General features: G+C 38.0%; 1 protein-coding gene and 1 non-coding gene across 3 annotated transcripts in view; both read right to left on the bottom strand.

The window, feature by feature from the left end:
• CDKAL1 (CDK5 regulatory subunit associated protein 1 like 1) overlaps positions 1-16,153 on the bottom strand; it is a 794,624-nt gene that overhangs the window by 58,571 nt on the left and 719,900 nt on the right. The gene's annotated exons all lie outside the window — the stretch shown is intronic.
• LOC126057750 (U6 spliceosomal RNA) lies at positions 13,396-13,502 on the bottom strand. The gene has a single exon (XR_007512830.1). It is a non-coding gene; the product is annotated as a U6 spliceosomal RNA (small nuclear RNA).

The following is a 16,153-nucleotide window of genomic DNA, read 5'->3' as shown; positions in this document are numbered from 1 at the left end:
ACCTCTTCATTAACATACCAGAATCATCATAATAAACAATTCTCTGTGACTAAACAGTATATAGGACAGTATGAAGTTGAAGAATAGTATACATCTATGGTACCACTGAAGGGCAAAATACCCTATTTAACTTAAGTAAACTGATTACCTTAAAAAATTTTAAGGGAAATGTATAACATAGATGAAAATTTTACAAGATTCTAAGCTTTATGACAGTGAGGAATTTTATTTCTTCTACTTGCTGTGGTATTCCTGGTGCCTAGAACAATGCCAGCCTAGAACAGGTTCTCAATAAATTTTTGTTGAATGAATAAATAATGAACCAGTACTAGTTACCCCGAGTCGATTACAACTCATGGCGACTCCGTGTGTGTCAGAGTAGAACTGTGCTCCACAGAGTTTTCAATAGCTGGTTTGCAGAAGTAGATTGCCAGGTATTTCTTCCAAGGCACCTCTGGGTAAACTCCAGCCTCCTACCTTTTAGTTAGCATCTGAGCTCATCAACCATTTGTACCACCCAGGAACATGAATGATGAACCAGCTCTTTTGATAATGATATTTTTTACAGTTATATTGCTATGCATTGGTACATTTTGAAAACTCACTAAATTGGAATCAAGCTGTCAGTGGGGTTTTTCTCAAAAGATATAATTCTGTCATTTATTTTGAGAGTTCCAGAAGATGAGTATTTTTCTGTTACCACCTCCATAACAAATAGTAGCTATAATAATTAATTTAATTTTCACATGTATTTTTGTTGTTTCCAACTCAAATGAAGAAGCACAGAGAATTTAAATACATGCTCAAGGCTACTGTGCAAGTCAGATACAGCTTGCAGGTGCCAAGTTTCCTAGCCCAGTGTTTTTTGCAGCATGAATTCTGCATCTTCTCTTTGTTACCCTTTGATGTGTTGGGAAGAAAGCACAAAACCAACTCCTTAAGAAAGAAAAAAGAGGTACTGCAATAACCACTAAAAACAGATAATCTTAGAAAAAGATGGGAAATAAGACAGGAATTTCATTATTACTATTTATTAATTGAGAAAAGCAGAAAATAACTAAAATATTTTCTCAAAATACACTCCCAGATTTCTCTGGCTTGTATTCAGCTACAATATACCAAACACAGAACTGCTAATGTCAAAATGCAGACTAAGAAAACTGTCTTAGAAATCAACATATAAGATCTGCGATTAGATCTCTAAATTGACTTTAGCAAGACGAAAACTCATTGGCTTTCGCTATTCAGAGATGAGGAGATCTGGGGAAAACAAAAATCAGAAATATCGAACAGTTTCTTGCTTACCAGATCACAATCAAAGGCCAAAACCACAAAAAGTTCCTCAAAAGATGTCAAAGCTCCTTTTTTAAGGGATATACAAGATAAATAAAATGTAATAAAGCAAATGAGTAGCCTCAAAGACCATTTGCACCTAGGCAAAAAGGTACCAGGGTAAAAGTTTCAAAATTCAAAATGTTAATCCAGTTTCCTTAACCCTCATTTCTGACTGGCTTAGGCAGTCTCCTCTGAGGCTTTCTAGAAATCAGTGAAAGATGAGATAATTACAACCAGGACCAGACAGCTAACTTCTGCTTCCTTCTAAAACACCGCCAAGGCTACTGGTATATTCCAGTTGATGTATTCTTTGCTATCACAAAGACTAGCAAGTGGTATCACCGATTTCAAGTAACAGTCGTGCTGGGTAGGTGCCTCTGGGTGGACCTGAATCTCTAACCTTTCAGTTAGCAGCTGGGGGTGTTAACCATTTTGCACCAGCCAGGGAACTCCTTATAATGGAGAAGCTTGGTGATTTTTCTTTTTAATGTTCTAAATTTCAAAATGACAATATTAGATTACTTGGAGTGAACATGGACAGAGACCTGTACAGCAAATAAAAAACACTGCTCTATGAGCTTGATGGTTAATACCTTAAAATATTCAATCACAAAAAATTATTTCTGATTTTTAAAAAATACAAGGATATATTATTTTGAATAAATTATTATTTCAAAATTCCTTAGGTTGCTACCAAGTGAGGGGACTAAAACTGCTATGAACTTAATGTTAATTATTAAAATACACTCCACACTTGGCATTACCTAGAAAACACAGCTCCCTGAAAACTACTTGCCCCTGACTAATATGAAAAACCAAAAAAATCCATTGCTGTCAAGTCCATTTCGATTCATAGCAACCCTATTAAAAAAAAAAACAAACAAAAAAACCCTATAGGACAGAGTAAAACTGCCCTATACGGTTTCCAAGGAGTGCCTGGTGGATTCAAATCGCCAATCTTTTGGTTAGCGGCTGTAGCTTTTAACCACTATGGCACCCGGGTTTCCAGCTACCATGAAGAAGCCCCCCAAATCTAGGTGCTTGGCATAGGGGAAGGCTTCTCCCAAAGATGTAGGCCCAACTCCATTTTTGTTGTTTACTGCTCATTCTGAGCTGACTCTCAAAAGTCAGCTAGCCAGAATACCTCAGATAGCCTGTGGGCTCCCCTCCCCTCCCTTCATCTCACAGCATGCTCCCAGGAAGGATATTTACTCAGGCTGGCCCCCCAAATATCCATAGATTAACAAGATGGTAACTGACTCATTTATGATTAACAAAGCAATGCTTAAGAGAGCTCATAATTGTCTGATTCTGTTAAAGCATGATTTTATAAATATCGATCAATCAGAATTTTTTCCTTGTAAGTTCCTAAATTTTCTATACTCAAGCTCTATGAAAAATTCCTCTTGTTGGAGTACTTTTGTGAATTCTCATGAAGTGCTATCTATCTGGATGGCTGTATTTCTTCAATAAAACTCTTCACTTTAATTTTTACAGAAACTCCAGTTTGCTGTTTGATATTTCTTGGTGTCAGAATTGTGGAATTCGAAGACATCTCGTCTTCAGCAACTCTGAGAGATGAGGACCTGGAGTTCTGGTGTCAACGTGACCCATTGAGCTTATCCATCTCCACAGACTCTTGGGGATCACTAAGATAAGCCCTCTTGAATTCTGATCTCCACTTTCTTGTGCTAAGCTCTTTGAAACTTACTGAAAGATTCTGGTTTTGTTTTGTCTTGTCTGTGTTCACTCTGGTCTTGCAAAAATTTTTACCAAATTTTGCCTCCACTAGTGGTAGTAGGGGAAACCTTGGTGGTGTGTGGTTAAGAGCTATGGGTGCTAACCAAAATATCGGTGGTTCAAATCCACCAGCACTCCTTGGAAACCCTATGAGGCAGTTCTACTGTGTCCTGTAGGGTTGCTATGAGTTGGAATTGACTTGACGGCAATGGGTTTGGTTTTGGTTTAGTGGTAGTAGGGTGAGGTTCCAGGCAATTTACTGTCCCAGAAGTTTTCAAGTTTGTGTCTGTAGAATCTCAGGCTCCATAAGATTTTGTTGAGTCTGTAAGTGCTAAATTGTGAACAAGCTTGAACCATCTTTGAAAATGGGAAACGCCATATCCAGAGGCAATGTGGAATTCCCTTCTGGGACGCCCGCCTGATATATGGACAAGCATGGCTCTGCAACCTGCTTGTACCTAGCTGCTTGCGTAATCTCACTAAGGAGAGCCTGGGTAATATGTGGCCACTTTGGGATTCTTTTTCTGTGCTCTAAATTAGAAAAAAAAAGAAAAAAAAGGCTCCTGAACTAAGCAGAAACAATGGATGCCTATTCTAATTAGTATTGTAAAGCTTCTAGAAGACTTGAAGAGAGTAAAATCATCTCTCTGCAGGATAATGTTTCTTAATTAACTAAACAAAATAAGGAATCGCAATGCCAGATTTCTGTGCCAAATACCCAAGTTGTCCCAGGATCGTTTGCTCCTTTGCCAGCCACCTCTCCTTTGTATCCACCTCTGCCTTCTCTCTCCTCTGATTCTACTGAAGATTCCTTAACACTTTGTCTGAACTTCCTTTTTTCTTTAAAGAAACTGCTGGGAACATAAAGCCTTTTCCTGAAATGCCTTTTAAAAATATATCCCAGTGTGGATATTGAGAATCCTCCCTACATTGCTTTTATCACCTGGATAAGCTAAGAACTACTTGAAATTGCTAACGATTTTCCCAAAGTGTGGGAGGATTCTTACAAGATTTCTGAGAAATTTAGAATCCTTATTGAGGCTTACCAGCCTGGACTCCCTCATTTGTATCAACTAGTCTACATGAAAATTGGAACACGGGAGGCCCAACTGTGGTAAGAACACGCTGAATGGAGAAATCCCAAAGATAGTTTAGCTCTAGACTTAAATAGAAGAGCTGCCAACTGTTAGAAGATTCTTAGGCTATCAGTAAAAGATTACTAGAAGCCATTCCAAAGGCTTCTCCCCACAATAATAGACTGGAAAAAAAAATTCAGTCTTGCATACAAAACAAAGACAAAAATATTTATGATTACCAGGACAGATTATTTCAAAGGTTTGCTGAACATTCTGAGTTTGATCCATCATCCCCTGGGGCTACAGAAGCTTTCAATGTGTATTCGTATCTGGCCTCAAACCTGAACGTGCAGCCCTCGTAAAAAGGCATTGACTAGACTGGAAAGCAGCCCCTATTGCCAAGCTTGCCAATTTCGCTCACAAACTTTCTCAGACCTTGGAGACTAAACAAACCTCCAAGGTAAATAATTTAATGGCCTTACAACAATAGCAATCTCCTAACCAGCAAGAAAAATCCAAGCCCTTTGGAGGCACTTGAAATTTTTGCAAGAAACCCAGGCATTGGAAGAAGGATTGCTATAAGTTAAAGAACAATCAAAAGAAACAGCTTAAGCCAGAGACCCTTCAATGAGATACAGAATGAAGGGCCTCTGGGGACACAACAGGGCTTTTCCTATGGTGGCACTAAACCCACAAGGAGAAACTACCATATATATTAATGGAGAACCTTACAAATTTCTAATTGACACTGGTATTACACTTTCTGCCGTAAATCCCATTTGTTTACAAAAGCCTGTGCCTTGGATACTAAAACTTCAAAAGTTGTGGGGGTTAGAAATTGGAAACAGACGTTAATTCATTCAAAACCTGTTCCTATTTCCCTTGGCCTTATTGAAGATATACATCCTTTTCTGCTTAGCCCTGGCACTCCTGATAATTTGTTGAGCTGAGACTTTTTGTGTAAGCGGGCCTGTCATTTACAATTTTCAGAAAAAGGAGAAGTATCATTCAGCTTGCCAGATCCCCCTAAAACCCTTAAGGAGGGATCTGAATCAGGGTTAATTCAAAGGGAAGAAGCTGCTTACAAACAGTAGACATGCAGAAAGACAATTTAACCCCCTCTATTTTAACCCATTTCCCTCTGATCTTTTTTCATCAGTTCCTGAAACCTTATGGGCTACCACATCTACAGATGTGGGGCAAATATTATCAACAGAGCCTATTAAAATTCAAGCAGACACCTCTAAGCCTTTATCAAGACTCCCTCAATATCCCCTTAATGAGAAATTAAAGAGAATTATCCCCTATTACAGCTATTCTCCACTTTTTGAAAGTTTACTTGATACAACTTCATTTTTACAAAAGGTCTTCATTAGTACCTATTTTTGCTATCTGAAAGAAATCCAAAGAGGATTTTTGTAAATACAAAAAAAGATGAAAAGCAGAAATATCATTTAGTGTTTTTTTTTTTTTTTTTTTTGCAGCAAGCCATTGAAGAGGCAGCATACACCCGAAGCAGAGAGAATGTTGTTGCCAAGCTCCTGCCCCAGGAATTACACTCAGCATTCCTGCTTTTACTATATGTTAGTGTTATCTGGTATGATTTGGTAGATTTTTTTTAGGTCTGGAAACACATAAAAATGTTTCCCATATAAATTAATGGTAACTGCTTCTTCACTTCACACCATTTCAGCTTATGAAAGGTTTGAAAGGGATGCTCTACTTTTGGATAGCAGGGGAAACCTGTATTCAGGACTTCCCTTCTAAATGTTTAGTTGTCCCCTACACCAGCCCTTGTAACACACCTGTGTTACCTTTTAAGAAACCAAACAAGGGTGGAGGTTCATTGAGGATCTGCAGGCTATCAACCACATTGTTATTCCTAGGTTTCCAGTAGTCCCAAATCCTCACTTACTTCTCTCCAATGTCCCTCCAGGTGCTATACATTTTACTGTAATTGATCTGTTGAGCTTTTTTTCTTAGCATTCCTGTAACTTGTGTTCCTAATTTCTCCTTGTGAGTCCAATCCCCATATAAGTATTTGAAAATGTTCAGACCAGATTCTTTCCAAATTGCACCAGAGGATCGGGAATCAAAGCCTGCAACTTGCTAAAGGAAGGACCACAATGTTTACACAGACTCTATATAGGCCTTCAGAGGGACACATGATTTTAGAATATTATGGAAACAGGATTTCTAACGTCCTCTGGAACTGCCATAAAAGTGGAGCTTTAGTAGCAGACCTTTTAGGGTGCTTTATTACTGCCCTCAGAGTACTGTAATAAAAAATACAGAGTCATCAACCTAAAGGAGTCCCTCAGACTGCAGAGATCAGAAGGAAGAACTCTGCTGATAAGGCAGCCAAACAAGCCACCTCTAAAGTTATCTTAGTCCTAATGAAAACAGAAAAAGATTACCCCAATTTGTTAATAATCATAACCTTAATGAAGTAACTTTAGAAAAATTAATACTAAAAAAACAATTAGCTAAAACTGAGGAAATTGAAAAATGGACGGCAGACTGTTTTCAGGACCCCATAACCAAATTATGGATAGGGCTTGATCAGAAGCTTGCCTTACGTATATTATTTCATGTCCCCTATGTTCAAAGCTCTCTATGAAGGATCCCATTTAGGACTAGATACAAAGATTGAAATTCTGAAGAAGCATTGGTGGGGACAATTTTTTTGAAGCTGCCAATCATGCTGCCTCTCATTGCTTTGTTTGTTCCCACTATAACCCAGGCAAACCTTTTAAAGTTTCATCTGGAAAATGCCCATTGCCTTCAGGACCTATGTTTGAATGGCAATTAGATTTTATCCAGCTCCCATATTCAAATGGTTACAAATATGTATTAGTTATGACCTGTGGATTTTCACATTGGATAGAAACTTTTCCTAGCTGCTGGCCACTGCAACTTTGTAGCTAAGAAATTCTTGAAAATATAATCCCCATGTGGGGTGCACCAACAATTCTTTACAGTGACAAGGGGGCCCATCCTATCAGACACGTAATTAAATATGTAAAATTTTCCTATTTATCAAAGACTTCAGTACCCTTATCACCTCCAATCTTCTGGGTTAGTAGAAAAAATTGATGGAATAATAACATCCCAGTTAGCCAAGCTTTCTGAGTCCTTAAGTTATCCTGGACTAAGGTCCTTTGTTCCCAGAACTCCCAGTGCCGTCGAGTCCATTCTGACTCATAGTGACCCTATAGGACAGAGCAGAACTGCCCCATAGAGTTTCCAAGGAGCGCCTGGTGGATTTGAACTGCTGACCCTTGGGTTAGCAGCCGTAGTGCTTAACCACTATGCCACCAGAGTTTCCAATCCTTTGTTAGTCCTCCTAAATTTGAGGTCCAACTTGTTTGGGCCACATAAATTAACCCCACATGAAATTATAACTGGAAGCCTGTGACTCCCTTATTTTTCAGTTCATTCTGATTCCGATTTAATTCAACGTGAATTATTGAAATACTGTCAGTCTTTGATTCAGTACTCTAAAGAGTACCTTTCACAAGTCAAAGAAGTTTTTGACAGCCAAAATTTAGAAATACAAAAATTACCTACTATTGAATGGGGTGACTATGTATATTGGAAGAGGCACCAACTAAAAGATTCCCCGGAGTCTTGCTGGAAAGGACAATATTTGGTCCTATTTACTAACCCTTGTGTCACTAAATTACAGGGAGTTAAAACTTGGATTCACCTATCCCAACTTAAGAAGGCTAAAGCCCCTGCCTGGACTGTTACTTACAGAAGAACTTAAACTAAATTTCAAATGCCCTGTGGCCAGAAGCAAATGACTTCAGGAGTAGATGGCTCCTCCCAAGATCATGGGACAAGCCTTCGTGCACCCAGCTGAAATTTTTGACCTTTGTTTCCTGATTAGTAGTATTTTTTTTTTTGGTAGTTGCTTTATTACACACTTGTGGTATTATCCCCCCCCTTTTTTTACTGATATGTTTACATTTTTCCTGCTTTTGAGATAATATTGGTATTGTATATTTTTGTAAAAACACATTCATACTATTTTTTTCTTTTCAAATTTAATCTCATGGTGTTATATGGCATTTTTTTAAAATTAATTTTGATTGTGCTTTAAGTGAAAGTTTACAAATCAAGTCAGTGTCTCATACAAAAATTTATATACACCTTGCTACATACTCCTAATTGCTCTCACCCTAATGAAACAGCACACTCCTTCCCTCCACTCTCTCTCCTCGTGTCGATTTGGCCAGTTTCTGGCCCCCTCTGCCCTCTTATCTCCCTCCAGACAGGATATGCCGACATAGTCTCACGTGTCTACTTGATCCAAGAAGCTTGTTCTTCACCAGTATTATTTTCCAACCCATAGTCCAGTCCAATCCCTGTATGAAGAGTTGGCTTTGGGAATGGTTCCTGTCTTGGGCTAACAGAAGGTCTGGGGACCATGACCTCCAGGGTCCTTCTAGTCTCAGTCAGACCATTAAGTCTGGTCTTGTTACAAGAATTTGGGGTCTGCATCCCACTGCTCTCCTGCTCCCTCAGAGGTTCTCTGTTGTGTTCCCTGTCAGAGCAGTCATTGGTTGTGGCCGGGCACCATCTAGTTTTTCTGGTCTCAGGCTGATGTAGTCTCTGGTTTATGTGGTTCTTTCTGTCTCTTGGGCTTATAATTACTTTGTGTCTTTGGTGTTCTTTATTCTTCCTTGCTCCAGGTGGGTTGAGACCAATGATGCATCTTAGATGGTTGCTTGCTAGCGTTTAAGACCCCAGACGCCACTCTCCAAAGTGTATCCCTTGTTTTAATATCCTCTTTTCATGCAAATAATTGAAGGAGTTTGCTTTATCATAGCTATTATTTTTATGATATTTGCCTTATTGTATTGCTTTTTAGTTGGCATTCTTACGCTATGAAGCCTTTCTTAAGCATTCTCTTACTGTATATTGTGACTCTTGCTGATGCCTACCATGATAATGCTTTTGTTAGATTAGCTCAATCAGTAGCTAATGCCAGTAAACTGACCATTGGATTTATTATCAAACCCCAAAATCTGGACATACTAATTCAGACCCTTTAATTATGTGTACGTTTAACTAGGAAACCCCGGTGGCATAGTGGTTAAGTGCTATAGCTGCTAACCAAAGCGTTGGCAGTTCGAATCCGCCAGGCACTCCTTGGAAACCCTATGGGGCAGTTCTACTCTGTCCTATAGAGTCACTAGGAGTTGGAATTGACTTGATGGCACTGGGTTTGGTTTTGGTTTCGGTTTGTGTTTAACTATTGCTCCATACCTGATTCTATTGTAAATCCTCATGTTTCCTTTAAATGAGCTATATGTGTCAGGTATGGCACCCTCCAGAATTATTAAACAGCCAGAAAGCCACACGGCTTCAACTGCCCCCTATCTCCTGCTCCCCTTTTCTTGGTATTTTTAGTTGGCTACGTACTGAAATTAGTTCTTGGCTAAGTTCAATTTTATAAACTGGATTAATTCTTTTAATCATTATAGGATTAATTAAATGTTTTATGAAATATTTTTCATATGCTTGTGCTCACAGTGTAATATTACTTGCTATAAAAAAAATCACGTATTTTAAAGAAACAACAATTCCTTAGAGAATAGTTTGGCTCTTCACCTTGGCCAATGCCCGTCTCTGCCAAGTAGTCCTATTAATTCAGTCCTGCTCTTATATACCCTTTTTTAAAACGTCACAGAAGCAGGGGTCAAGCTACGGCATGGCAAAGACAGAACAGATGGTGCCCAGCTACTTTTTGTAGAGAGTGTCTGGGGTCTTAAAAGCCTATTTTAAATAGAAAACCCTATGGAGCAGAGCTCTACTGTGACACACACATGGGGTCACCAGAAGTCAGAATCGACTCTTTGACAATGGGTGGTACTGATGGAAGTTGGAGACTGGGGTTTGTCTTTGATCCCCAGTTAAATGTATGTATAACTACCTCATTTAACAAACGAGAACATGTTCCATCCCTTAAAGAAACTGACAATTGCTATTGAAAAGTAGACTGTTGGCAATATTGGTACCATCATCATCACTAGAGTGGTCCAGTGACAGGACAAGTGAATAAATAACTGATAACTTTTTGGGGGGTGGGGGGTATCATTTCCAATAAGACTAATACCTTTGCAATGATTTTAAACAAGATCATCTTTTATAATGTGATCCCTCTTTTTTCCCAGTTAAAAAACTTTATATAGGATAAAATTAACATTAAAAATAAATTAAAAAACATCAAAAATAAATTAAAAGTTAATAAAAAATTAATTTAAAATAAATACGGTTTCCTCTTCATCATCTGAGAATTACACAGGGCACATCATATTAATAACACATTCATATTTTCTCTCAGTATTAGTGAAATTACAACATAAATGGTAAAGGATTTACAAAGAAACCATAGTCCCTGGCTTTGCGTAAGAATTTTGTATTATAAAAGATCCTCAGGTATATCACCCCTGTCATATAGTTTAGAACAATGATAAGAAGTATAATTTTATGACTGTTTCCTTTACTCTGTCATCTTACTCTTTCCCCGTTATACCACCCTTTCCTTAGATATTGTATGACTGTCCCTTAAATCTCCATCTCTCATCTTTTCCTTTGCCCTGTGCTTGTAATATTTGCTGGTATTAACTTTTAGTCATATATTTAGTTTATTTAGTTGTTAGACTAGACAAAGCACCAAAAAAACCAAAACCAAACCCACTGCCATCGAGTCGATTCCGACTCATAACAACCCTATAGGACAGAGTAGAACTGCTCCACAGGGCTTCCAAGCAGCGCCTGGTAGATTGGAACTGCCGATCTTTTGGTTAGCAGCTGTAGCTCTTAACCATTACGCCACCAAGGTCTCCATAAAATGGGAAAAGCTTATAACTAATCATCTTAGAATTAAAGATATTGTTATATATATAAATCTCAACTAAAATATAGAATGCATTTAAAAATTTCACTTCTCATATTGGTTTATACAATATTTCTAGACAGCTAAGCTAAAAAAAAAAGCTAGAAGAAAATTTTTATCACAAATATTCTAGTACTGTATGTGTTTACTCCCATTATCTTTTTGGGATATAATCGAATATATCAGTAAATGATTATTTTTCAGTTTCCATATAAAACCAATGTTTGAGTACATTCAGGAGCCATTTTTGAGATAATGTACCTCCTTGCTACCAAGAAAAAAAATTGATCAGATAAAAACCATAAGTAATATTCAGCTAGGTTGAAGATCATATCACTTTTTAAATCAAATCTCTGGTTTGTAAATCAAGTGTACCGGTTTGGTTTCAAAATACCTACTTTCCTCATGTATTCAGTTTTAGTAGTTAATGAAAAGAGGGCAGAAAAAAAAATCCCATAAATCGAAGTTTCTAAACAGAATTAGGCAACTAAATAAAACCTATGAAAAATTCGTAATCATTGCAAAATAGAACTAGTTCTTCCTTACATTTGATAACAGATCTACTCTTTACAAAATAAAATGTGTGTGTGAGGGGGCAATATTCTATTTACCAAAACAATAATTACCATCATGCATAAAAACTAAATATCATAAAAATGGAAATAAGCCAGTGTGGTAAACGGAAAAAAAAAACAAACAACACTCTTAATGTAGAAAGGGAAAAACCTAAATGTAGTATTTTACAGATTTTTATTCTGTTCAAAACCAAACCAAACCTGAACTTGTTGCTGTCGAGTCAATCCCAACTCATAGCAACCCTACAGGAGAGAGCAGAGCTGCCTTATAGGGTTTCCAAGGAGTGGCTGGCTGATGGATTCAAAGTGCTGACCTCTGGTTAGCAATCAAGCTTTTTAACCACTGTGCCACCAGGGCTCCTCAGACAGACTGTGCGGAGGAGGGGGGTGGTAGAAAGACCCTTTGCCTAAGTTGCCTGTGCTGCTTAAAGGTTTCGCATGCCATCCTTCATGCACAGACTATATAAATAAATTCAAGGCAGTATTTTTGTCTCCTTTATTTAGATCATCACTTGCTGAAAAATAAGCAGATTAAAAATTTCACCACTGGGGAGATGAGTTGCGTATTTGGCACATCGCTTGGCTTAAATGCCAGTCTTTCATTTATTTACGTTTCACCATTTGGCCTTGCAACAGTCACAGCAAATTAATCAGCATGAACATAAATAATCTATGGTTTTAAACTGATTAATGCATAGAAAAAGTCCTTTTCTTTTAGAAGTATACTGCTTGCATGAAAAACCAAAATCAAAGCTTTAAACCTTTAACTCTTCCCTTATCCATAGTCTTAAATGAAATAAAACCAAAACCAAACTCATTGCCTTCGAGTCCATTCCAACTCATAGTGACCTTATAGGACAAAGCAGAACTGTCCGGTAGTGTTGCCAAGACTGCAATCTTTATAGAAGCAAACTGCCACATCTTTCTCTCTAGGAGTGGCTGGTAGGTTCTAACTGCTGACCTTTCAGTTGGCAGCTGAGCGCTTAACCACAGAGCCACCAGGGCTCCATTTAAATGAAATGAAATAATGAACTTCTATTCTAGCCAACGAAATGTGCTAAGAAGAAATCTCCATTTTGCATTTTAATTTAAGAATTAACCATAGTAAGTGCTTTGCAAATACTAGCCAACTCAATGCTCAAAACAACCTCTTTATGAGGAGTCCACGTGCCAGAGTCACTAAGCCCTTTGCCCGTGGTTCCACAGCTGGTACACGGCACACACAGCCCAGTTTAAACCCAACAGTCTGGCTCCAGGCTCTGAGCTCTTAATTATCAAGTTATGCTGCCTCTTCAATATTAAAGTCAAGTTATGGTTTTAAGCATTTAAAAAAAAAAATTTTACAAATGCTTAATTAATCTTGGGAAGTTAGTTACTACCTGAGAGCCTGCTGTGGAGTCAAAATGGCCTCTTTCTTATTAGAAGACCTTTGTTGAACCAATATGAAATACTCACCATTTAAGAGATAAAAGTCGAATGACACCCTTAAAGTCACCAAGAGATCAAAGAGGCTATGCAGCTAAAACGGTAACTTTAATGTTCATTTTTTCATTAATAACTTCAATTGTGTCTTTTTTTTTTTAAAAGGATAAATCAGTGTACAATAAAATACACATATAGCCGTGCAGCCTTCGAAAACAAAAAATAAAAGGTTAAATATGTACAGGAAAAAGTGGAAGCTAATTATACCCTGTTGTTGTTAGTTGCCTTCCAGTCATGATGACCCCATGTGTGCAGAGCTGCTCCATAGGGTTTTATTTGTTTTAATATTGAACGCTTCACAAGTCTGCGTGTCATCCTTGCGAGGGGGCCGCGCTAATCCACTCGGTACCGTTCCAATTTTAGTACACGTGCTGCTGAAGAGAGCACATCCATAGGGTTTTCAAGGCTGTGATCTTTCGGAAGCAGATCGCCAGGCCTGTCTTCTGAGGTGCCTCCGGGAGGGTTCAACCTTTTGGCATGTAGCCTAACGATTAACTGGTAGCACCATGCAGGGACTCCTTAATTATACCATAAACCTAAGCTATATGGTCACTGCAGCTGAGCACTGAATTTTTCTCTGAGCTCCCTGGCAGTCAAGGCAAAAAGAAAAACACAGTCATCTATACAAGCTTCGTTGTTTCAAAAAAGGAGGTATACTTAGAAAGCAAATTGAGTACAACTAATAAAGTCAAAATTTTAACCTATTAATAAATTTTACCACCAGAAAACCTATCTTATCATCCTTGCCTAGGGATGCTTTATACGTGGGAGCTGCCTAACATACGTATTTTAAAATAGAAAAAAAATATTGCCTTATGTAAGTATTTTTTGGCTGTGTAACAGCAGTTTTTGCTTTGCCATATCACAGAGCCACCATCAATGCTTGACTGGATTAAGAGCCTCTTAATGGGGTTCTTGCCTCTACTTTGGCTCTCTGGTCTATTTCCCATAATCCATCCAGGGAAATATTTAAACAAAAACTCAAGTCTGGTCATGTCATGCCTCCACTTAAAACCCCACAATGGAAAAAAGTCCAACACTTTACGTTGCCACATAAGGCTTCATTTTTTAAATTAGTGCACAAGAGGCCATATAGTGAATATGCTATCATTTTTTTAACCACTTTCCATTAATAGACATTTGGAGTATTTCCAATTTTTGGCTATTACCAAAAACAATGCCTGTCTTTTTGGATACATGGCTGCACACTTCTTAAATGGGATTATTAGGTTGAAAGAAAAATACTTAAACTATGATTTTCTTACATATAATTAAACTGCCCTTCAAAATGGCTTTATTCATTTATACATCCACATTTGATATATGACGGTTTTCTTTCTTATACCCAATAATACTATTATCAATTTAAAAAACAAAACTTTACCAGCATTAAAAGTGAACAAATATTTTTGTTTTAATTTTGATTTTCCTCATTGCCAGTGAGGTGGTGGACCACCTTTCATATGTTTCTTGAACACCTTTGCCCATTTTTCAACTGAGTACAATTGCTGAATTACATTTATTGCAAACATTTTCTCCAGGTCTGTTGCTTGATTTTTAACCTTGCTTATCATGTCATGAAAACCCTGGTGGCAGTTCAAATCCGCCAGGCGCTCCTTGGAAACTCTGTAGGGCAGTTCTACTCTGTCTTATAGGGTTGCTGTGAGTTGGAATCGACTGGACGGCAACAGGTTTGGTTTTTTGGTTTTATTATATCATTTACCATATGGAAGGCTTTTATTGTTTTATAGTAAAATTTATAAAAAGTCCTGCTTAACTTTTAAGATTACATTGACTCTACAGAATAATATCGTGACAGCTGACATTATACTGAGTTGTCCTATCCAGGAATATATTTTATAATTGACTATCGATTGCTATTCATACCTATTCAATCTATATGCTTAGCAAATAATCCAAGAAGCCAGGCTATATGAAGAAAAACGGGGCATGAGGATTGGAGGAAGACTCATTAACAATCTGGGTTATGCAGATGGCACGTTCTTGCTTGCTGAAAGTGAAGAGGACTTGAAGCACTTACTGATGAAGATCAAAGAGCACAGCCTTCAGTATGGATTACAGATCAACATAAAGAAAACAAAATTCCTCACAACTGGCCAATAAGCAACATCACGATAAACGGAGAAAAGACTGAAGTTGTCAGGGATTTCATTTTACTTGAATCCATAATCAATACCCATGGAAGCAGCAGTCAAGAAATCAAAAGACATTACATTGGGCAAATCTGCTGCAAAAGACCTTTTTAAAGTGTTGAAATGCAAAGATGTCACCTTGAAGACTAAGGTGCGCCTGACCCAAGCCATGGTGTTTTCAATCGCCTCATATGCATGCAAAAGCTGGACGATGAATAAGGAAGACAGAAGAATTGACGTCTTTGAATTGTGGTGTTGGCAAAGAATACTGAATATACCACAGGCTGCCAAAAGAATGAACAAATCTTCAGGTGGACACTTGAGACTATGTTGGCATCTCCTGCCTGGAGGGGAGATGAAAGGGTGGAGGGGGTTAGAAGCTAGCAAAATGGACACGAAAAGAGAGAGTGTAGGGAGAGAGCAGGCTGTCTCATCAGGGGGAGAGTAATTGGGAGTGTGTAGCAAGGTGTATATGGGTTTTTGCGTAACAGGCTGACTTGTAAACTTTCACTTAAAGCACAATTAAAAATTATTTAAAAAAAAAAAAAAAAGAATGAACAAATCTGTCTTGGAAGAAGTACAACCAGAATGCTTCTTGGAAGCAAGGATGGCAAGACTAAGTCTCACATACTTTGGATATGTTATCATGAGGAACCAGTCCCTGGAGAAGGACATCATGCTTGGTAAAGCAGAAACCAAAAAAAAAAAAGTAGAGGGCCAGAGAAAAAAAGAGGAAGACCCTTAAGGAGACAGCTGACAGACTGGCTGCAACAATGGGCTCAACATAACAATGGCTGTGAAGATGCCGCGGGACTGGGTAGTATTTTGTTCTGTTGTACATAGGGCCACCATGAGTCAGAACCAACTCAATGGCACCTAACAACA

Source organism: Elephas maximus, chromosome 1 (assembly GCF_024166365.1).
Source record: "Elephas maximus indicus isolate mEleMax1 chromosome 1, mEleMax1 primary haplotype, whole genome shotgun sequence".
NCBI lineage: Eukaryota > Metazoa > Chordata > Mammalia > Proboscidea > Elephantidae > Elephas > Elephas maximus.
This window is presented reverse-complemented; position numbering and strand designations above follow the sequence as displayed.